The following is a 24,900-nucleotide window of genomic DNA, read 5'->3' as shown; positions in this document are numbered from 1 at the left end:
GGTAGAGAGAGTGATGCCTAAACTGACATGCTCATAATAACCTCCTTTTCATCACTTCTCTTTAGAGCTGATTTGTTATTGCGAGCGACCTCTCTCTCACTCTCCCTCACACTCACTGTCACACACTCACACTCACACCCCCCCCCCCCCCCCCATACACGACCATTCTCTAAATCACTTTAAGCCGGATTTCAAACGGGAGCCTGGTGCGAAGCGGTTGCTCCAAACCTCCGGCGGCACGGTGATAATTGTTTCTAAACGGCAGTTTTGCAAAGTGCTTCTGCCGGTATTGGTATGTAAATTGTGAGTGCAGGAGGCAGTACTCTCCACCCTGCCGTTCTTTCTGTTTGGGGAGGAGCAAAATCTTCCTTGAGTGAGCGGGGCTCGGGAGAAGGGTGCCAGTGGCAGGCTCTCTGGGAGGGGGTGAGGGGCGGGGCGCAAAGAGGAGGAGATTGAAGAGGATCCTCCTCCCAGCCGCCGTGTCACAGAGTTCGCTGCGGGATGGGAATCTGAGACGGAGTCGTGATGGGAAAAGAGGGACAAAGTAGGTAGTGATCAAATAAATTAGGATATTTGCTCAGTTTAAGATGTGTGCCCTTTATATTACCTTGGGATAATATAATACATGTGGTTCTATACTTCTCAATCTGGAACATAGGCATGATCACCTGAGTGGCTTGTTAAAATGCAGATTCGGATTCAGTAAGTCTGGAGTGAGGCCTGACAGTCTGCATTTATAATAAGCTGGTCCATGGACCATAATAATGCTGCTGGTCTATGGCCCACACTTGGAGTAGCAAGACTCTACAGAAGAGTTAATATCTGCACTGCAACCACAACGTCAGGTTCTGACAGTGGGGTGGGCAAGGCAGCTAGAGGCTGAGAAACACTTTTCCAATCTCCACCCCTCCCTCTCCCTGCCCTTCAAGTTTTCCCACACACCACCTGTAGCCCCCGATCTCGAAAACAACCCATTCTACAATGTATTTCACAAGCTTTTGTAATGTAAGGTTTAACAGGATAAACCCCAAATAGAACAATAAATAGGCAAAGCAGCCTTGACCCTAGAGAAGTGTATCTTCATTTACTGTGGGGAATAAAACCCAATTGAAGATAAAGGAAAGCCTTGCAAATATTCGGTCAAATGCGAGAGCTAAACTAATGCAAGCTAAACTCAGGTCACAGGTGAGATTGAATGAGGGCTGAGAGACTGGATAGGGAAGTCAATATGTAGTTTTAAAAAGGAAGGAGCAGTATAATGAACTTCCCAGTCCAAGCTGAGGGAAGATCTGGTTAAAGTGTGTAGGCAAGTGTTATGTGGTTTCCCAGGAGTTAACTCACCCAGATTAACCGCCTACATGCCAGCCACTCTCCTTTCCCTGCTCCTTCCCCACAGGCTCCCATCCAGAGTAAACTGAGAATCAGGGGTGAAGGGGAAATATATCCTCCTCTTCTCATACAGGTGATCCACATTCTTAGCACCTTCTCTTGTTGTGGTCCTTTGGCTGACCCATTTAAGCGATGAACTTGACTTCAGATGGACTGAGAGGGGGCCACAAGTAACAAATTTAATTGCTTCAAGCAAAGTTTAGAAGTAAAAGTCCTGAGCTGTAGGCTCAAATTGAGCCTGATTTCTACTCCTAAGTAGCCGTAATTACCCAAGGGATTCACTTTAATTTCTCTTGGCCTCAGTTTCCTTGTCTGTAAAATGACAGGTTGAAATTAACTGGTTGCCAAGGTCTACTCTACTTCCATATGGTACCAAAATCAAGTCCTCTATTTGCAAGGCTTTTGCTAGTCAGTTTGTTATTCTACACAAAGCAAGAGTTCTAATGATTACCTTGACATGGGCTGCACAGAGGATCCAGAAGCTTTGAAAAGTGTGTTGAAGACACGGGTGAACATTTGACCATTTCGATCCTCTTGCAAGAGATAATTTGAAACGCTTTCTTTTCAGATCCAGGAAGGGAAGTGTTTGTTTGAATCTGAGGTGAAGCATTGTCTATTCCTGGATCTTACAGAGCCAACTGTGGGCCTCCCTGTTTGTTGCCATGGGATCCTCTTTGTGCGAACTGTCTTGAACTGTGTGGGAACATTTTCCTCTTGCCTCCCTACAGTTCTCTCTCTAACTCTTCTGAAGATATGTGTCAGAACAAAATGTAGCTGCATTATTGCCAATAAGACTAACAGCAGCTGCAAGGTGCATCTAATTAAGAATTTTAATTACTTCACCAAATTCTCATTTGCAGATGTTTAGAGCATTAAACAATGTATTGTGATTTTATTTTAAAATCTGAGTAAAGCTGACCTATCTCCCAAGGGGGGTGGGTGTTAAAAAACTACACAACTCAATGATGGGTATAAAAAAAGGCTGTGACATGGGAAGTATATACCTTGGCTCACTGTTTGCGATTAAAGTGATATTTTATTCAGGATGAAAAACTAGTGTGCATATCCATATATATGCCTTTTTTACTAAAGTAGAAGGCAAATAAATCTCAGAATACTATGAAAATCAATAATTTACTATTCTAGCCGAATCCTTGCATGTTACATAGTTCTTCTCAAATGTTCTGTTCTTTTCTTTCCCCCAGTAACAGGATGGTTAACAGTAAGTTTCGTGCTGCAGTATGGGGATTGTAGGCTATAATCCAAAGCATTATGGGGTTTGTAGTAAAAACTGGCTGCAGATCAATTCCATGCTTCTAGCTTTTCTCAGTTGAAGGGACTGCTGTTTTATTTTCAAATAATAAAAAAGAAGAATATCAATATATTTTAAATAAGAAATTCATTTTAATGAAACAAAGTTGCTATTACTGGGAGTATGAAATTAGAGTTTAACTAAAATAATATTCTAACTGAGGAGATGGAGAATGCAATAACATCTACTTTATAAGCCCCAAATAACCTGAGTGAGCTATTTCCTAATGTTTGTATTCTATAGCTAAGGTTTCCAAAGTCACTTTTATTGTTTTAGTATTTCTTAAAGAGTAATGTGGACACAGGAGATTCAAATTCTTATTGTATCCACGTTTAACTACTGGTAGCCTACATTTAATATTTCACACTTCACATCATTCCTCAATGAAGTGAGCCAGAGTTTTATTTAATCTACCTTTTTAGATGTTTTGTTATACAAAAATACTCTGAATTGTCACAGTAGTTCCCCTTTTTAATGAAATCCTTAAGGCTAGAATATCTAGAAAATATGTCGGGACTGGGATATTTCATTCCACTTCAATTTAATCAATTATAGGAATGTATAAATTAAGGAGTTATAATTCAAGCCATCTTTTGTATGCAAATGATTCTATGTAGGTAAATACATAATTTATAGAGGTTTTGATTTATCTCTGTTGGCAATTTATTTCAAAGTTCATTAAACATTTTTTGTACGATATAAATTCAAAGTCTAGCTCCCTGGTAATGTTCTATGAAATCAGTCCCCCTTTTGTTATAGAGGCTAAAATATGTCTCTTCAAAGTCTCTTCCATCTGTGAAAGTCCCCATTATCATGCTAAGTTACTTAGAAAGTATTTTTTACCTAAGGTTGCTTACTTTTCTCTTTCTCTCCTTAAAGAGGACTCCATCCACAAAAAGGCAGTGCTAAAGCAAACTATTATTACCGACATGAAGAAATGCAAAATCAAGCACCCTTCATTTTCAGGCCTTTTGCCAGCAGCATTCATCTGAACCCACCACCACGTATTCTCACATGATGTACAGACAAAGACTTGAGCATTTCAGCAGAATTCCACCATAAAGTTCAGAAGTAATAAAGAGTGTTATGAAAAAGCAAACAGCAAGAGGAAAGAAAAAGGCCATGCCTGCTTTTCTTTCAGATTTCTAAGTTTTGAATCATAGAAATATACAAATATATATCTTCTTGAATGCAGTTTACATTATTGTTCATACTGTGAATATTTCTTTTATGGTCATAAAAATAAAAGCAATGCCCCAAATGAAACACTATGTACATAAGCGATGCAAATGCATCCCGGTGGAAAGCCGGCTGGCTGCTGGTGGGAGGGTATATTTATACAGTGCCTTTCATTTGGAAGGTTCCCAAAATGATTTGCAAACTGTATATAGAGGAATTGCTCACCATGGAAATTCACCCACTTCCAGGAGAGAATGCAGAAGTCATTCCATGCTGACAACTAGTTTAAATAAAACCACAGAACAATATTTCAGGTGGGCAAAATTATAATTGATTCAGGAAATGTACATTGAAAATCCACTATGTGCCAGGTACAGTTCAAGGTACTGAGGGTAGCATTATGGATATATATGGTCAAGTTTCCTACTCTCCTAAAGCTTATATTTTACTGAAATATGACCAGAACTCGGGAGTTGAAAGCCCTATTTCTTGATGAATTTCTGATCCCTGCATATGGTTCTACTGAAACAGACCACTTGCTACTTTTTATAATGTATTTTCATCAGGCTTCATGATATCCAGGACACACGACCTGTGGCAACGTATTCTACATCCAATTGATCACGCACAAAAAAATAGCTTCAGATATCATGGTTGAAGCAGGCAAAAAGGACAATAACATTTCCTGCATTTAATGATTTGGAAGAGGTAGGGCAGAATTAAAAGTCTTCCGGGTTGGGGAAATTAAATGAAATGGTATTGCTATATACACGTGGAAGGCCTCTTCCACTGAAATGATTCAGGGCACTTCATGGTAATTAAGGCATATAAAATAGTTTAGTAAAGAGAGCAGTGTGAGCTAATGTTTCAGAGCATAAAATACGGAATCAAATACCAGTGTCTCTTAACTTTACTAGATTTATAATATTTTTCCAATGGAAGTAGAACAGGAAAAAAGGGTGAAGCAGGCACTGCCAAAGTTCAGCCCAGACCCCTGTGTGCTCACAGCCATCACTCGCCTCTCTGTGTTTGCATCTAAAGGCCAGCCCCTGCATCCTCTTTAACTATTGCTCTTGGGCTACTGGGGCACCTTGACTTGCCTTTATTGAGTGTACAACCCTCCTCCGCCTTAGCCAATGACTGACATCAATTGGAGTATGAAACCCTAGCTCTTTTGCCTTCAGAAAAACTCTGAGGCATAATTTACAATGTAGAGGTCCCCTCTGAAATCAGGCTGAAGCTAGGATTGGCCTGTAATTACACTCTGTTTGTTGTCTGGGAACATAAGACAGAGGGTAATGAGAAATAATCATAGAGGTCCCATCTCTAGCTTTTAAATTGTCAACCTGTATTACTGGAAACAGATCATTCATTCATTTACCCATCTGTCTATGGTTCATCCATTACATCCTATGTGCCAGACATTGTGGGGTGTTGGAGCTCTAAGGATGAGTAAGGCATAGTCCCTGTCCCTAAGGAACTCAAGTCTAGCAGTGAAGAAAAACAAATAAACATCACATGTGATATACAGTGTGATGAGTTCTGTAAGAGAGATCTGAATTCAGCCAAAAAGAGTCAGGGAAGACTGAACAGAGGTGTTATTTCAGTGACCTTGAGGGATGAACAAAAATAAAATCACAAAAATGAGTGAAGACCAGGAATAAACAGTAACCTCTAAGTAGACCAATTTTCTTCTACCTAGATGGAAATAGCACTGGTCCTGGTAGTAGAAATCAAGTGTTTAAAGTTATAGAATCCATTTTTGAAGGGGGCTCTAGAGATAACCTTGAATAATCTCTTTATTTTAGTCAGAGGAAATTGAGTCTCACTCGGCCGAACGACACAGTTATTTAAGCTCACAAAGCTAGAAAGTGGTAGGAGTTCTCTTCTAGCATTACTCAGCCATATTGCCTGTCAGCCTTTTCTTGAAAAAGATAGATTGAGGACATAATAGAGATATCTGATATAATAAGATCTGATCTGAATCCTGCCCTATCACTATATGGCCTTGAGAAAATTCCTTGCCCTCTCTGAGTGTCCTCCTATAAAAAATGAACTTAATAGGATAATCTTCTCCTGGGGGTACTGTACCACATGAAACTATCAGAGTGCCTAGGACATAGGATGCAGGAGAGAAGCATGCTTTGTTTCATTTTGTCTTTAGTTTCTTATCATTTCTTTTCTTTCCCAATCAGAGAATGTTACAGTGGTGTAAATGGAGACAAGAATGTTTTAATTTTTGTTCCTGTGGGGTTTTTTAATATACTAGCTATAGATTTGAAGAGAACCAGACATTAAGATCGTTTTCTTCTTTGTAAAAAAAAATAAATAAATAGATGTTGTTTTTGGTTAGGACCTACCCTGTCTCTGACTGAAACTCATGGTTTTATTGATAGATCACTTCAGGACCAGTCCAACTTTGTTCAGTGTAAGCTATGTAGGTGAGTCTGCTTCTTTTAACCAGCTAGTTATAATAATAATAAACAATACTGACAAATATATTTGCCAATTGAAGAAGTATATTTTATGCATATTGCAAAAAAGGATAACTAAATGGCAAATAAATGTATGAAAAGGTAAGTGACTTCGTAAGACATAACAGCGATGTAAATTTAAAGCACAATGCAATATCATGACACATTCACCAGAACTTTTAATAATGGACAATAGAAAGCATGGGTGAAGAGTTGGAGCAACTGCAACTTGCATCTACTCCTGGTGAGAGTAAAAATTGTTTCAATAACCTTGGAACACTTTTCAGCAGTGCCTATTAATTCTAAACATGTGTATAACCTATGATGCCATCAGTTCCATTCTAGGTATAGGCCCAAAAGAAATAGATACATATGTTCACCAAAAACATGTATTAGAAAGTTCAAAGCAGGGGCTTCCCTTGTGGCGCAGTGGTTAAGAATCCACCTGCCAATGCTGGGGACACGGGTTCGATCCCTGGTCCAGGAATATCCCACATGCCGCGGAGCAACTAAGCCCGTGCGCCACAACTACTGAGCCTGCGCTCTAGAGCCCACGAACCACAGCTACTGAGCCCATGTGCCACGTCTACTGAGGCCCACATGCCTAGAGCCCGCGCTCTGCCACGGCAATGAGAAGCCCACGCACCACAAGAAAGAGTAGCCCCCACTCGCCACAACTAGAGAAAGCCCGTGCACAGCAATGAAGACCCAACGCAGCCAAAAATAAATAAATTTTTTTAAAAAAATCTTATTAAGAAAAAAAGAAAGCTCACAGCAGCTTTATTCAAAAAGTTCTAAACTGGAAACGACCCAAATGCTCATGAACGGTAGAATGGATAAATATACTGCAGGATATTCTTACTGCAGGCTACTGTACAGGAATGAGAACTAACAGTCATGGCTACTAGCAACAATATATTTCAATCCCACAAACATAATGTTGAGCAAAAGAAGGCAGACATAAAAGAATACATCCTGTAAGACAACATTTGTAGTAAAAACAAAACTAATCTAATCTACATTGTAAAACATCAGGATAGTAGCTACCCTTAGTGAGAGCAGTGACCAGAGGTATGTTTAAGGAGAGCTTTGCAGGTGCTGGTAATATTCTGGGTTTTTTTACCCTGATGTTGGCTATTCGAGTGTATTCATACTGTGAAAATTCACTGAGCATGTATATAGTGTGTGCACTTTTGAAATATATTTTATATTTCAATAAAAAGTTTTTAAAAAAAGAAGTTTGTTTTAAAACCAGAAGAAAGGAGGAGCTTCAAGATGACGGAGGAGTAAGATGCGGAGATCACCTTCCTCCCCACAAATACATCAAAAATACATCTACATGTGGAACAACTCCTACAGAACACCTACTGAACGCTGGCAGAAGACCTCAGACCTCCCAAAAGGCAAGAAACCCCCCACGTACCTGGGTAGAGCAAAAGAAAAAAGAAAAAACAGAGACAAAAGAATAGGGACGGGACCTGCACCAGTGGGAGGGAGCTGTGAAGGAGGAAAGGTCTCCACACACTAGAAGCCCCTTCGCGGGCGGAGACTGCGGTTGGCGGAGGGGGAAAGCTTCGAAGCCGCGGAGGAGAGCGCAGCAACAGGGATGCGGAAGGCAAAGCGGGGAGATTCCCGCACAGACGCTCGGTGCCGACCGGTACTCACCAGCCTGAGAGGCTTGTCTGCTCACCCGCCAGGGCGGGTGGGGGCTGGGAGCTGAGGCTCGGGCTTCCGTCGGAGGGCAGGGAGAGGACTGGCGGCCTGAACACAGCCTGAAGGGGTTAGTGCGCCACGGCTAGCCGGGAGGGAGTCCGGGAAAAGTCTGGAGCTGCTGAAGAGGTAAGAGACTTTTTCTTGCCTCTTTGTTTCCTGAGGGGATTAAAAGTGCTACTTAAAGGAGCTCCAGAGACGGGCGCGAGCTGCGACTAAAAGCGGGAACCCCAGAGACAGGCGCGAGCCGCGGCTAAAAGCGCGGACCCCAGAGACGGGCATGAGACGCTAAGGCCGCTGCTGCCGCCACCAAGAAACCTGTGTGCGAGCACAGGTCACTCTCCACACCTCCCCTCCCGGGAGCCTGTGCAGCCCGCCACTGCCAGGGTCCTGGAATCCAGGGACAACTTACCCGGGAGAACGCGCGGCCCACCTCAGTGTGGTGCAACATCATGGCGGCTTCTGCCGCCGCAGGCTCGCCCCTCCTTCCATGCCCCGCCCTCCCCCCCACCGCCGCCTGAGTGAGCCAGAGCCCCCGAATCAGCTGCTCCTTTAACCCCGTCCTGTCTGAGCAAAGAACAGACGGCCTCAGGCAACCTACACGCAGAGGCGGGTCCAAATCCCAAGCTGAACCCCAGCAGCTGTGCGAACAAAGAAGAGAAAGGGAAATCTCTCCCAGCAGCCTCAGGAGCAGCGGATTAAATCTCCACAATCAAGTTGATGTACCCTGCATCAGTGGAATACCTGAATAGACAACAGATCATCCCAAATTGAGGCAGTGGGCTTTGGGAGCAATGATATATATATATATTTTTCACCTTTTTCTCTTTTTGTGAGTGTGTATGTGTATGCTTCTGTGTGTGATTTTGTCTGTATAGCTTTGCTTTTACGATTTGTCCTAGGGTTCTGTCTGTCCTTATTTTTATTACTTAAAAATTTTTTTCTTAATAATTATTTTTTATTTCTTATTTTAATAGCTTTATTTTATTTTACTTTATTTTATTTTATTTCATCTTCTTCTTTCTTTCTTTTCTCCCTTTTATTCTGAGCTGTGTGGGGGACAGGCTCTTGGTGCTCCAGCCAGGCGTCAGGGCTGTGCCACTGAAGTGAGAGAGCCAAGTTCAGGACACTGGTCCACAAGAGACCTCAGGCCCCACGTAATATAAAATGACGAAAGCTCTCCCAGAGATCTCCATCTCAACGCCAAAACCCAGATCCACTAAACAACCACCAAGCAACAGTGCAGGACACCCTATGCCAAACAACTAGCAAGACAGGAACACAACCCCATCCATTAGCAGAGAGGCTGCATAAAATCATAATAAGGCCACAGACACCCCAAAACACACCACCGGATGTGAACCTGCCCACCAGAAAGACAAGATCCAGCCTCATCGACCAGAACACAGGCACTAGTCCCCTCCACCAGGAAGCCTACACAACCCACTGAACCAACCTTAGCCACTGGGGACAGACATCAAAAACAACAGAAACTACAAACCTGCAGCCTGCGAAAAGGAGACCCCAAACACAGTAAATTAAGCAAAATGAGAAGACAGAGAAACACACAGCAGATGAAGGAGCAAGGCAAAACCCCACCAGACCTAACAAATGAAGAGGAAATAGGCAGTCTACCTGAAAAACAATTCAGAATGATGATAGTAAAGATGATCCAAAATCTTGGAAATAGAATGGAGAAAATACAAGAAACGTTTAATGAGGACCTAGAAGAACTAAAGAGCCAACAAACAGATGAACAACACAATAAATGAAATAAAAAATTCTCTAGAAGGGATCAATAGCAGAATAACTGAGGCAGAAGAACAAATAAGTGGCCTGGAAGATAAAATAGTGGAAATAACTACTGCAGAGCAGAATAAAGAAAAAAGAATGAAAAGAATTGAGGACAGTCTCAGAGACCTCTGGGACAACATTAAGTGCACCAACATTTGAATTATAGGGGTCCCAGAAGAAGAAGAGAAAAAGAAAGGGACTGAGAAAATATTTGAAGAGATTATAGTTGAAAACTTCCCTAATATGGGAAAGGAAATAGTTAATCAAGTCCAGGAAGCACAGAGAGTCCCATACAGGATAAATCCAAGGAGAAACATGCCAAGACACATATTATTCAAACTATCAAAAATTAAATACAAAGAAAAAATATTAAAAGCAGCAAGGGAAAAACAACAAGTAACACATAAGGGAATCCCCATAAGGTTAACAGCTGATCTTTCAGCAGAAAGTCTGCAAGCCAGAAGTGAGTGTTAGGACATATTTAAAGTGATGAAAGAGAAAAACCTACAACCAAGATTACTCTACCCAGCAAGGATCTCATTCAGATTTCACGGAGAAATTAAAACCTTTACAGACAAGCAAAAGCTGAGAGAATTCATCACCACCAAACCAGCTTTGCAACAAATGCTAAAGAAACTTCTCTAGGCAGGAAACACAAGAGAAGGAAAAGACCTACAATAATAAACCCCAAACAATTAAGAAAATGGTAATAGGAACATACATATCAATAATTACCTTAAATGTAAATGGATTAAATGCTCCAACCAAAAGGCATAGATTGGCTAAATGGATACAAAAACAAGACCCGTATATATGCTGTCTATAAGAGAACCACTTCAGACCTAGAGACACATACAGACTGAAAGTGAGGGGATGGAAAAAGATATTCCATGCAAATGGAAATCAAAAGAAAGCTGGAGTAGCAATTCTCATGTCAGACAAAATAGACTTTAAAACAAAGACTATTACAAGAGACAAAGAAGGATACTACATAATGATCAAGGAATCAATCCAAGAAGAAGATATAACAATTGTAAATATTTATGCACCCAACATAGGAGCACCTCAATACATAAGGCAAATACTAACAGCCATAAAAGGGGTAATCGACAGTAACACAATCATAGTAGGGGACTTTAACACCCCACTTTCACCAACGGACAGATCATCCAAAATGAAAGTAAATAAGGAAACACAAACTTTAAATGATACATTAAACAAGATGAACTTAATTGATATTTATAGGACATTCCATCCAAAAACAGCAGAATAAACATTCTTCTCAAGTGCTCATGGAACATTCTCCAGGATAGATCATATCTTGGGTCACAAATCAAACCTTGGTAAATTTAAGAAAATTGAAATCATATCAAGTATATTTTCTGACCACAACGCTTTGAGACTAGATATCAATTACAGGAAAAAAAATCTGTAAGAAATACAAACACATGGAGGCTAAACAAAACACTACTTAATAATCAACAGATCACTGAAGAAATCAAAGAGGAAGTCAAAAAATACCTAGACACAAATGACAATGAAAACACCATGACACCAAACCTATGGGATGCAGCAAAAGCAGTTCTAAGAGGGAAGTTTATAGCTATACAAGCCTACCTTAAGAAACAAGAAACATCTCAAATAAACAACCTAACCTTACACCTAAAGCAATTAGAGAAAAAAGAACAAAAACCCCCAAAGTTAGCAGAAGGAAAGAAATCATAAAGATCACGTCAGAAATAAATGAAAAAGAAATGAAGGAAACAATAGCAAAGATCAAGAAAACTAAAAGCTAGTTCTTTGAGAAGATAAACAAAATTGATAAACCATTAGGCAGGCTTACCAAGAAAAAAAGGGAGAAGACTCAAATCAATAGAATTAGAGATGAAAAAGGAGAAGTAACAACTGACACTGCATAAATACAAAGGATCATGAGAGATTACTACAAGCAACTCTATGCCAATAAAGTGTACAACCTGGAAGAAATGGATAAATTCTTAGAAATGCACAACCTTCTGAGACTGAACCGGGAAGAAACAGAAAACATGAACAGACCAATCACAAGCACTGAAATTGTAACTGTGATTAAAAATCTTCCAAAAAACAAAAGGCAGGACCAGATGGCTGCACAGACGAATTCTATCAAACATTTAGGGAAGAGCTAACACCTATCCTTCTCAAACTCTTCCAAAATGTAGCAGAGGGAGGAACACTCCCAAACTCGTTCTACGCGGCCACCATCACTCTGATACCAAAACCAGAGAAAGCTATCACAAAGAAAGAAAACTACAGGCCAATATCACTGATGAATATAGATGCAAAAATCCTCTACAAAATACTAGCAAACAGAATCCAGCGGCACATTAAAAGGATCATACGTTATGATCAAGTGGGGTTTATCCCAGGAATGCAAGGATTCTTCAATATACGCAAATCAATCAACGTGATACACCATATTAACAAACTGAAAGAGGAAAACCATATGATCATCTCAATAGATGCAGAGAAAGCTTTTGACAAAATTCAACACCCATTTGTGATAAAATCCCTCCAGAACGTAAGCATAGAGTGAACCTACCTCAACATAATAAAGGCCATATATGACAAACCCACAGCCAACATTGTCCTCAATGGTGAAAAACTGAAAGCATTTCCACTAAGATCAGGAACAAGACAAGGTTGCCCACTCTCACCACTATTATTCAACATAGTTTTGGAAGTTTTAGCCCCAGCAATTAGAGAAGAAAAAGAAATAAAAAACAAAATTGGAAAAGAAGTAAAGCTGTCACTGTTTGCAGATAACATGATACTATACATAGAAAATCCTAAAGATGCTACCAGAAAACTACTAGAGCTAATCAGTGAATTAGGTCAAGTAGCAGGATACAAAATTAATGCACAGAAATCTCTTGCATTCCTATACACTAATGATGAACAATCTGAAAGTGAAATTAAGAAAACACTCCCATTTACCATTGCAACAAAAAGAATAAAATATCTAGGAATAAACCTAACTAAGGAGACAAAAGACCTGTATGCAGAAAATTATAAGACACTGATACAAGAAATTAAAGATGATAGAAATTGATGGAGAGATATACCATGTTCTTGGACTGGAAGAATCAACATTGTGAAAATGACTCTACCACCCAAAGCAATCTACAGATTCAATGCAATTCCTATCAAACTACCAATGTCATTTTTCACAGAACTAGAACAAAAAATTTCACAATTTGTATGGAAACACAAAAGACCCCGAATAGCCAAAGCAATCTTGAGAAAGAAGAACGGAGCTGGAGGAATCAGGCTCCCTGACTTCAGAGTATACTACAAAGCTACAGTAATCAAGAGAGTATCGTACTAGCACAAAAACAGAAATATAGATCAATGGAACAGGATAGAAAGCCCAGAGATAAACCCATGCACATATGGTCACCTTTTCTTTGATAAAGGTGACAAGAATATACAGTGGAGAAAAGACAGCCTCTTCAGTAAGTGGTACTGGGAAAACTGGACAGCTACATGTAAAAGAATGAAATTAGAACACTCCCTAGCAACATACACAAAAATAAACTCAAAATGGATTAAAGACCTAAATGTAAGGCCAGACACCATCAAACTCTTAGAGGAAAACATAGGCAGAACACTCTATGACATAAATCATAGCAACATCCTTTTTGACCCACCTCCTAGAGAAATGGAAATAAAAACAAACATAAACAAATGGGAACTAATGAAACTTAAAAGCTTTTGCACAGCAGAGGAAACCATAAACAAGAGAAAAAGACAACTGTCAGAATGGGAGAATATACTTGCAAATGAAGCAACTGCCAAAGGATTAATCTCCAAAACATACAAGCAGCTCATGCAGCTCAATATCAAAAAAACAAAGAACCCAATCCAAAAGTGGGCAGAAGACCTAAATAGACATTTCTCCAAAGAAGATATACAGATTGCCGACAAACACATGAAAGAATGCTCAACATCATTAATCATTAGAGAAATGCAAATCAAAACTACAATGAGATATCATCTCACACAGGTCAGAATGGCCATCATCAAAAAATCTAGAAACAACAAATGGTGTAGAGGGTGTGGAGAAAAGGGAACCCTCTTGCACTGTTGGTGGGAATGTAAATTGTTACAGCCACTATGGAGAACAGTATAGAGGTTCCTTACAAAACTAAAAATAGAACTACCATATGACCCAGCAGTCCCACTACTGGGTGTATACCCTGAGAAAACCATAATTCAGAAAGAGGCATGTACCACAATGTTCATTGCAGCTCTATTTACAATAGCCAGGACACGGAAGCACCCTAATTGTCCATCGACAGATGAATGGATAAAGAAGTTGTGGCACATATATATAATGGAATATTACTCAGCCATAAAAGGAAATGAAATTCAGCTATTTGTAGTGAGGTGGATGGACCTAGAGTCTGTCACACAGAGTGAAGTAAGTCAGAAAGGGAAAAACTAATACCGTATGCTAACACATATATATGGAATGTTAAAAAAAAAAAAGAAAATGGTCATGAAGACCCTTGGGGCAAGACGGGAATAAAGACGCAGACCTACTAGAGAATGGACCTGAGGATACGGGGAGGGCGAAGGGTTAGCTGGGACCAAATGAGAGAGTGGCATGGACATATATACACTACCAAACTTGAAATAGATAGGTAGTGGGAAGCAGCTGCATAGCACAGGGAGATCAGCTCGGTGCTTTGTGACCACCTAGAGGGGTGGGATATGGAGGGTGGGAGGGAGGGAGACACGAGAGGGAAGAGATATTGGGACATATGTATATGTATAACTGATTCACTTTGTTATGAAGCACAAACTGACACACCATTTTAAAGCAATTATACTCTAATAAAGATGTTAAAAAAATAAAGAAAGAAAAACTCGAAGATAAAGAGTGTAACTCCCATATCAATGATACATTATTAATAATAATCAATAAAAATTAATAAAATAAACTCTTGGCAGGCATTTGTGAAAGTCAAGTATTTTATCATATAAAATATGGGGGTCTTTCTGTGAAATGGATATAAAAAGGCAGTGTTTGTTTATTTTAAAAGGTGTTTTCAGGAACTAAATGGGGTTCTCTTTTTCCAGCATAATTTAGTATAATGTAGCATAGAATAGCAACTAGATGATTAAGATAATCATGTCTTTGACTTTTTAGCGTCAGTCAAAGCTTTGTTTAATTCTTTTGTGAAATGATAATAGCTACTATTTATTTAGTACTTGTTATGTGCCAAGCACTGTTGGAGGCATTTTCTATGTGCTAACTCACTTAATCCTCAAAGGAAAAAAAAAAAATACTATTGTCATGGCCAATTTACAGATGAGGAAACCAGGGCACAGAGACTATTAATCAATCTTGCTCAACATCTCACAGTGGCGAAGTTGGAAATTGTACCTTCTCTCAATCACTTCTCTTATCTGTCAGGCTAACTTTTGATGATCTCCATACTACATTTAGCTAAAATCTTCACTTTTATATTTGGCTTATATGTTGCCTTTATTGACTTAATATTCCTTAATATGGCAAACTGTAAACAAAAGAGTTAGTGGCAGTTCAGCAAAAATTTCTTTTTCTTTTTCCTTTTTTTGGGGGCTGTGCTGCATGGCTTGTGGGATCTTAGTTCCCCAACCAGGGATCGATCCACTGAAACACCAGGGAATTCCCACAGCACATATTTTGAGTCCATTGTTTTTCCCAGCAGAGTATGTGACTCTTGATTTCGTGCATCACTCTGCTCCATTTCTCTTTTTCCTAAAGGAGATCTACGTGAATTATCATGTTTCTGTTAAATGAAGGGAAAATGATGAAATTACACTTTTCAAGGAAAAATGTTAATATTTCAACTTTTTAAACACTTAAGAATAGTACGATGCAGGGTATGTTAATGTTATGTAAATATGAGTATGGCCTTCTGAACTGATTTTTACACTGAGAAAAACAACTCTTTAAGTAAATCACACAAGAGGCTAGAGAGATATTATAGATAATGTTAACTGGTAGGTAATCATACTTAATTAGTGTGTGTGTGTGGTGTGTATATATTTAGCAGATATTAGAAGGATATTAGGATATTATAATATACTAGAATGAGGTGATGATGTAGCGGATACTAGGTACTAGATGGAGATTACAGCATGGCATAATATAGGTAATAACTTAAAAATGGAATATTGAATATCATTGTAAAAACTCTCATGACAATGTTGTGTGTTCATCACACTTTTTATTTCCTTCTTAAGCACACAAAAACATTATGTTTCTCAGTCCTTTTGCATCTAGCTGGGGCCACAAAGGATTGGGGGCAGATATGTGGCCCACATCTTCCAAACTCAATTCCTCAAATCTCCAGAGAGATCTTCTCCCCTCTGCCTTTATTCTCACGTTTGCCTTCTTCATATGCATGGCTTGAAGGAAAGGGCTTCAAGGTGGTGGAGTCATGTGATAGAAGGATCGTAGCTCCCTGATCATTCCTAAGTAGTGTCCTAGTCATCGCTAAGAGGAAAGCTGTGCAACCAGAAGCATGAGGCTTGGGCTTTGTGTGAGTAAGAAGCCAACTTTCGTTGTACTTAGCCTCAGAGATCTCAGGTATATTTGTTACTATAATGTAGCTTAGTCTACCCTGACTTGTAACCTCTGACCGATTCAAAGGCAAGGATATTTTCTTCTTCTTTTCCTTGTTTTTCATTCTTTTTTGCATCTCAGGTGTACAAAATTGTATGGTTCCTGATTCTTGGTTAATAATTGTTTTTATTGGTTATGTGCAGCCCAGTTTTATTCACATAGTTATTTAGTAAATTGTTTTTCATGAGGTTATAAATGCTTGAGAAAGCACCACCCAAAACAAAAGCAAGCATCTTGATAATAACCTATAGCAAACATATGTTGTGGTACCCCTGTCAACCTATCCACCTGCCTCTCCTTACTTACTTAAAGGAAACCTCATCCTGAATTCCGTGTGTATTATTCCTTTGACTTCTTTTTTATATAGTGTTATTGCATCTACAGGTATTCGTAAAGAATACAGATTTTAAATTTCTATTGCTTTAACCTTATAAAAGGATATCAGTTCCAGGTCTGGATAAAATGCAGTAAGCACACTTTACTCTTTTTCTTCCACTGAATACACTAAACCCTGGACAGAATGCATGGAGCAACTATTTGAAAACCCTGAGAAGGAAATAAGAACAGGCAGATCAGGAACGAGCACCCAAATTTGAAGTATCAATACCAGCAAATTTGTATTGAGTTTACCATTTTCTCCCCTTTGATATCTCCCAACCTAAAGTCAACACAACTGGAAACATGGAAATGAGGTCAGACAGAGGGAACTCCGGGGAAGCCTTCTACTTCTGGCTCCAGAGGTATTGTAGAAATCTGCCCCCAACTCCTCTGCCCCTTTCTTTATTCTCTTGTGCCCCAGTCCCCAGGCAATCTGGCTGTGGTGGTGGAGGTGGCAGCTTCAGTTACTGGAACCAGCAAGAATGAAACGTCAGAGAGGGAAACTTCTCTGTTCTCCGGGGATGCAGTTTCAAGAGGATAGGACAGACCCTCATTGTTTTGTTTTGTTTTGTTTTGTTTTGTTTTCACTCTCTGTCCTCCTTTTTTTGAGCCGGGATATGAGTCTAATCACAAAATTCCACAACAGCATGACAGTGTGGGATAATTAGAGCCCCAAGTTTCTGGCCAGGGAACCAAAAAGGATGGGGGCAGAGAACAAAAAAGTACCAAGAAGACTGCATGGGGCAGGGATTCAGGAAAGAGACCTCACAAATTTGTTTTTGAACTCCAGGGCTCACCCTGTGCAGGTGAGGACTGGATTCTAACTAATATTATCTGTAGTTGTAGCCCCCATTTCAGTCATATTTTGTTGACCTTCTCATTGTATTTTTATCTTTTATTTTTATTTGTTTCTATTCTTCTTTTTAAAATTTAATTTTTCCTGCTTTATTGAGATATAATTGACATATAATATTGTGTAAGTTTAAAGTGTACAACATGTTGACTTGATACACTTATATATTGCAAAATGATTACCACTATAGCATTAACTAAAACCTCTATTCCATCACATAATTAACTTTTCTTTGTTCGTGGTGAGAATATTTAGGATATATTCTCTTAGCAACTTTCAAGTATATAATACAGAATTGTTAGCTATAATCACCATGCTGTACATTAGATCCCTAGAACTTGTTAATCTTATAACTAGTAGTTTGTACCATTTGCCCAATAGCTCCCTATTTCCCCCACGTCCAGCCCCTGGTAACCACTAATCTACTGTTTCTCTGAGTTTGGCTTTTTTAGATTCCACACATAAGTGATTATCACACAGTAATTGTCCCTCTGTCTGACTTACTTCACTTAGCATAATACCCTCAAGTTTCACCCAAGTTGTTGCGAACAGGAGTTCCTTCTTTCTTATGGCTGAATAATATTACATTGTGTGTGCGTGTGTGTGTGTGTATATATATAGATATATGTATATATATATACTCGTGTACATAAATGTACCCCCATTTTCATTATCCACTGATCTGTTGATGGACACTTAGGTGGTTTCCATATCTTGGTTATTGTGAATAATGCTGCAATGAACATAGGGGTGCAGATATCTCTTCAAGATCCTGTTTTCTGTTGCCTATTGTCTTTTACTTCCTTTGGGTTTATTCTGTTAATCATATACTAACATCCTAAGATGGATATGTAAGTCACGAATTTTGAAGCTCTCTTCTCTTTTAATATTAGCCTTTGAGGCTCTAAAACTCCCTTAAAGCATTTTTACCATATCTCATAGGTTCTGATATCTAGTGTTTCCTCTATCAATTCTGTTTTTCTTAATTTTCAGAATTTGCGGTAATTTTTTCTTTAATTAAAGAGTTATTTATTCCTGCTTGTGTGTGTGTGTGTTAAATTTCCATATGTTCAAGGATATTTTTAATTTTTAAACTTATCATCTAGCATAATTGTATTATGGTTAGATATTATGAGATCTGAAATTTTTTGAGGATCTCTCTATTGGCTGTTATATGTTATAGGATAAGTTTTTATAAAAACTTATTTGTTTTTATAAAAACAACTTGTTCCACATGTGCATGATAAAATTGTATATTCCCTAAAGGATGCAGAAATAACTATATGAGTTTCTCTCTCTCTCATCTCTTTATATATATAATCTCCATTAAATCAATCTTGTTAATTGTGCTACTTATTTCTTCTATGTCTTGGCTAAATTGATATTGTGTAATCTCTAAATAATCAAGAAAGATGTGTTGAAATTCCCCACTATGATAGCGAATTAATATAGTACTATCTGTTGTTCGATACATATATTTTGAGTCTATTTCATTGGTGCATACATGTTTAAAGTTGCTATACTTCCTTAATGGATTGAACCTTTTTGTTGTGTCATGACTGTCTCCACTCCCAATATTTTTTGTCTTAAAATCTGTTTTATTTAATATAGCTATTGATGTTGATTTGATTGGAGTTTTCCTGCTAGGTCGTGTTTTCCCCATTCTTTTGCCTTCAACTTTTGCATGTCCTAATGCTTTAACCCTTTCTCACATAAATTCTTTAAATCTGGATTTGGGCTTTTTATACAATTTATTAATCTGTATCTTTGAATTGGTAGTTTTATTCTATTCATATTTATCATACTTATTGATATCTTTGTTATTGCTAATATCTTAATTTCTTATTTCAATGTGTCCCTATTATTCTACATTTCTTTTTACTCCTGTCTTATTTACTTAACTGAAGCTATGTCTCACCCTGAGTAAGGCGAGGGCTCTCTCATCCCCCATCTCCCCCTCCTTCCAATACCTATAATTTTGATCAAACCAATGCCCTGGATTTTACTTAAAATGTGGTCCAAGGACCAGCAACATCAGCAACTCCTGGGCTTTTACTAGAATTGCAGAACTTTGGGCCCCACTGCAGACCTACTGAATCAGAATCTGCATGTAAACAAGAGCTCCAGGTATCATATGCACAGTAAAATTAGAGAGTCACTAATATCAATGGGGGATTGGTTCCAGGATGCCCGTGGGTACCAAAATCCACAGATGATCAAGTCTCTTATATAAAATGGTGTAGTAAAGTGAGTCCTCTATAGTGGATGCAGAACCCACAGATATGGAGGGCTGACTGTAATTAGTTATTACAGATATATTTTCCTTTTTTCTTTGACCTTTGTTATTCTTTTAAACAATAACAACCATTACTAAGTTATATATTTGATAAACTTTATTTCATATATCTCCTCCAACATCTCCAAATTTGTCTTTCCTCTTCTTTTAAGCACTTATCTAAAAGTGTTTTATATGCATCTTTGTGTAGCAAAGCTTTTAAAATGTTGTATGCCTCAAGATGGCAGTGTGGGAAGATGTGGAGTTAGCATCACCCCACAACTAGGGCACCTTCTGGCCACTGGGCGGGGACTATGATGTCCAAGGAGACACAGAACCCCAAAGTGAACTGGTGGCTTGTGGGATCTTGGTTCACAAGCCGGGAGTTGGGCCGAAGCTCCTGCAGTGGGAGCTCCAAGTCCGAACCACTGGACTAACAAAGAACCTCAGACCCCAGGGAATATTCATTGGAGTGAGGTCTCATGGAGTTCCTCATCTCAGCACCAAGGCACAGCTCTACCCAGTAGCCTACAAACCCCAGTGTTGGAACCCTCAGGCCAAACAACCAGTAAGACAGGAACACAATCTCACTTATTAAAAAAAAAAGAGAGAGAGAGAGACAGCAAAAAAATTTGTCACAGATAAAGGAGCAAGGTAAAAATTTACAAGACCAAATAAATGAAGAGGAAAGAGGCAATCTACCTGAAAAAGAATTCAGAGTAATGATAGTAAAGATGATCCAGAATCTCGGAAATAGAATGGAGGCATGGGTTGAGAAAATATAACAAATGTTTAACAAAGATTTAGAAGAACTAAAGAACAAACAGAGAGATGAACAACACAATAACTGCAATGAAAAATGCACTAGAAGGAATCAGTAACAGAATAACTGAGGCAGAAGAACGAATAAGTGAGCTGGAAGACAAAGTGAGAGAAGTAAGTGCTGAGGAGCAGCATAAAGAAAGAAGAATGAAAAGAATTGAAGACAGTCTCAGAGACCTCTGGGACAACATTAAACGCACCAACATTCGAATTATAGGGGTTTCAGAAAAAGAAGAGAAAAATAAAGGGTCTGAGAAAATATTTGAAGAGATTATAGTTGAAAACTTCCCTAGCATGGGAAAGAAAATAGTCTCCCAAGTCCAGGAAGCACAGAGAGTCCCATGCAGGATAAAGCCTAGGAAAAACACACCAAGACACATATTAATCAAGCTAACAAAAATTAAATTCAAAGAAAAAATATTAAAAGCAGCAAAGGGAAAAACAAAAAATAACATACAAAGGAATCCCCATACATTATCAGCTGATTTTTCAGCAGAAACTCTGCAGGCCAGAAGGGAGTGGCAGGATATAGCTAAAGTGATGAAAGAGAAAAACCTACAACCAAGATTACTCTACCCAGCAAGGATCTGATTCACATTTGATGGAGAAGTCAAAAGTGTTTCAGACAAGCAAAAGCTAAGAGAATTCAGCAGCACCAAACCAGCTTTACAACAAATTCTAAAGAAACTTCTCTAAGCAGGAAACACGAGAGAAGAAAAAGACCCACAAAAACAAACCCAAAACAATTAAGAAAATGGTAATAGGAACATACATGTCTATAATAACCTTGAATGTAAGTGGATTAAATGTCCCAACCAAAAGACACAGACTGGCTGAATGAATACAAAGACAAGACCCGTATATATGCTGTCTACAAGAGACCCACTTCAGACATAGGGACACATACAGACTGAAAGAGAAGAGATGGAAAAAGATATTCCATGCAAATGGAAATCAAAAGAAAGCTGGAGTAGCTATACTCATATCAGATAAAATAGACTTTAAAATAAAATTGTGACAAGAGATAAGGAGGGACACTACATAATGATCAAAGGATCAATCCAAGAAGAATATATAACAATTGCAAATATTCATGCACCCAACGTAGGAGCACCTCAATACATAAGGCAAATGCTAACAGCCATAAAAGGAGAAATCGACAGTAACACAATAATAGTAGGGAGCTTTAACACCCCACTTACACCAATGGACAGATCATCCAAATAGAAAATAAATAAGGAAACACAAGCTTTAAATGACACAATAGACCAGATAGATCTATTTGATATTTATAGAATATTACACCCAAAAGTGACAGAATACACTTTCTTCTCAAGTGCACATGGAACATTCTCCAGGATAGATCACATCTTGGGTCATAAATCAAGCCTAGGAAAATTAAGAAAATTGAAATCTGATCAAGCATCTTTTTTGACCATAACGCCATGAGATTGGAAATCAATTACAGGGAAAGAACTGTATAAAGCAAAAATACATGGAGGCTAAACAGTGCACTACTAAATAACCAAGAGATCACTGAAGAAATCAAAGAAGAAATTTAAAAATACATAGAAACAAAGGAAAACGAAAACACAATGACCCAAAACATATGGTACACGGCAAAAGTGGTTCTAAGAGGGCAGTTTACAGCAATACAATCTCACCTCAAGAAACAAGAAAAATCTCAAATAAACAATCTAACCCTACACTTAGAACAACTAGAGAAAGAAGAACAAAGAAAACACAAAGTCAGTAGAAGGAAAGAAATCATAAAGATCAGAGCAGAAATAAATGAAATAGAAATGAAGAAAACAATAGCAAAGATCAATAAAACTAAAAGCTGGTTCTTTGAGAAGATAAACAAAATTGATAAACCCTTGGCCAGACTCATCAAGAAAAAAAGGGAGAGGATGTAAAACAATAAAATTAGAACTGAAAAAGGAGAAATCACAACTAACACTGCAGAAATACAAAGGATTATAAGAGACTACTACAAACAAGTATATGCCAATAAAATGGACAAACACAAAGAAATGGACAAATTCTTGGAAAGGTACAATTTTCCGAGGGTGAACAAGGAAGAAATAGAAAATATAAACAGACCAATCACAAGCAATGAAATTGAGACTGTGATTAAAAATCTTCCAACAAACAAAAGCCCAGAACCAGATGGTGTCACATGCGAATTCTATCAAACATTTAGAGAAGAGCTAACACCCATCCTTGTCAAACTCTTCCAAAAAATTACAGAGAGAGAAACACTCCCAAACTCATTCTACGAAGCCACCATCACCCTGATACCCAAATCAGAAAAAGATATCACTAAAAAAGAAAATTATAGACCAATGTCACTGATGAACATAGATGCAAAACTCCTGAACAAAATAGTAGCAAACAGAATCCAACAGCACATTAAAAGGATCATACACCATGATCAAGTGGGATTTATCCCAGGGTTGCAAGGATTCTTCAATATATGCAAATCAATCAATGTGATACACCATATTAACAAATTGAGGAATAAAAACCATATGATCATCTCAATAGATGCAGAAAAAGCTTTTGACAAAATTCAACACCAATTTATGACAAACACTCTCCAGAAATGGGCATAGAGTGAACCTACCTCAACATAATAAAGGCCATATATGACAAACCCACAGCCAACATCATCCTCAATGGTTTAAAACTGAAAGCATATCCACTAAGATCAGGAACAAGACAAGGATGTCCACTCTCGCCACTCTTATTCAACATAGTTTTGGAAGTCCTAGCCATGGCAATTAGAGACGAAAAAGAAATAAAAGTAATACAAATTGGGTAATAAGAAGTAAAACTGTCACTGTTTGCAGATGACATGATACTATACATAGAAAACCCTAAATATGCCACCAGAAAGCTACTAGAACTAAGCAATGAATTTGGTAAGGTTGCAGGATGCAAAATTAATGCACAGAAATCTCTGGCATTCCTATACACCGAACAATGAAAACTCAGAAAGAGAAATTAAGGAAACAATCCCATTTACCATAGCAACAAAAAGAATAAAATACCTAGGAATAAACCTGCCTAAGGAGGCGAAAGACTTGTACTCAGAAAACTATAAAATACGGATGAAAGAAATCAAAGATGTTATAAACAGATGGAGAAATATACCATGTTCTTGGATTGGAAGAATCAATATTGTGAAAATAACTATACTACCAAAGCAATCTACAGATTCAATGCAATCCCTATCAAACCACCAATGGCATTCTTCACAGAATTAGAACAAATAATCTTACAATTTGTATGGAAACACAAAAGACCCTGAGTAGCCAAAGCAATCTGGAGAAAGTAAAATGGAGTTGGAAGAATCAGGCTCCCTTACTTCAAACTATACCACAAAGCTACAGTAATCAAAACAGTATGGTACTGGCAAAAAAACAGAAATATAGATCAACGGTACAAGATAGAATGCCCAGAGATAAACCCATGCACATATGGGCACCTAATTTACGACAAAGGAGGCAAGAACATACAATGGAGAAAAGACAGCCTCTTCAATAAGTGCTGCTGGGAAAACTGGACAGCTACATGTAAAAGAATGAAATTAGAACACTACCTAACATCATACACAAAAATAAACTCCATATGGATTAGAGACTTAAATGTAAGACCAGACACTGTAAAACTTTTAGAGGAAAACCACTCTTTGACATAAACCACAGCAAGATCTTTTTTGACCCACCTCCTAGAGTAAGAGAAATAAAAACAAAAATAAACACAAATGGGACTTAATTAAACTTGAAACCTTTTGCACAGCAAAGGAAACCATAAACAAGACAAAAAGACAACCCTCAGAATGGAAGAAAATATCTGCAAATGAAACAACAGACAAAGGATTAATCTCCAAAATAAACAAACAGCTCATGGAGCTCAATATCAAAAAAAAAAAAAGAATCCAGTTAAAAAATGAGCAGAAGACCTAAATAGACATTTCACCAAGGAAGACATACAGATGGCCAAGAGGCACATGAAAAGATGCTCAACATCACTAATTATTACAGAAATGCAAAT

The 24,900-nt window shown here is 38.3% G+C and overlaps 1 protein-coding gene across 1 annotated transcript in view; it reads right to left on the bottom strand.

The window, feature by feature from the left end:
* IL1RAPL1 (interleukin 1 receptor accessory protein like 1) overlaps nt 1-8,344 on the bottom strand; it is a 1,345,156-nt gene extending 1,336,812 nt beyond the window's left edge. Inside the window, exon 1 of the mRNA XM_079910445.1 lies at nt 8,020-8,344. The gene's annotated coding sequence lies outside the window, so the exon portion shown is untranslated. The remainder of the gene's footprint in view (nt 1-8,019) is intronic.
* Nucleotides 8,345-24,900: the final 16,556 nt, after the last annotated feature.

This window comes from Stenella coeruleoalba (assembly GCF_951394435.1).
Source record: "Stenella coeruleoalba genome assembly, chromosome: X".
NCBI classification, from domain to species: Eukaryota; Metazoa; Chordata; class Mammalia; order Artiodactyla; family Delphinidae; genus Stenella; species Stenella coeruleoalba.
This window is presented reverse-complemented; position numbering and strand designations above follow the sequence as displayed.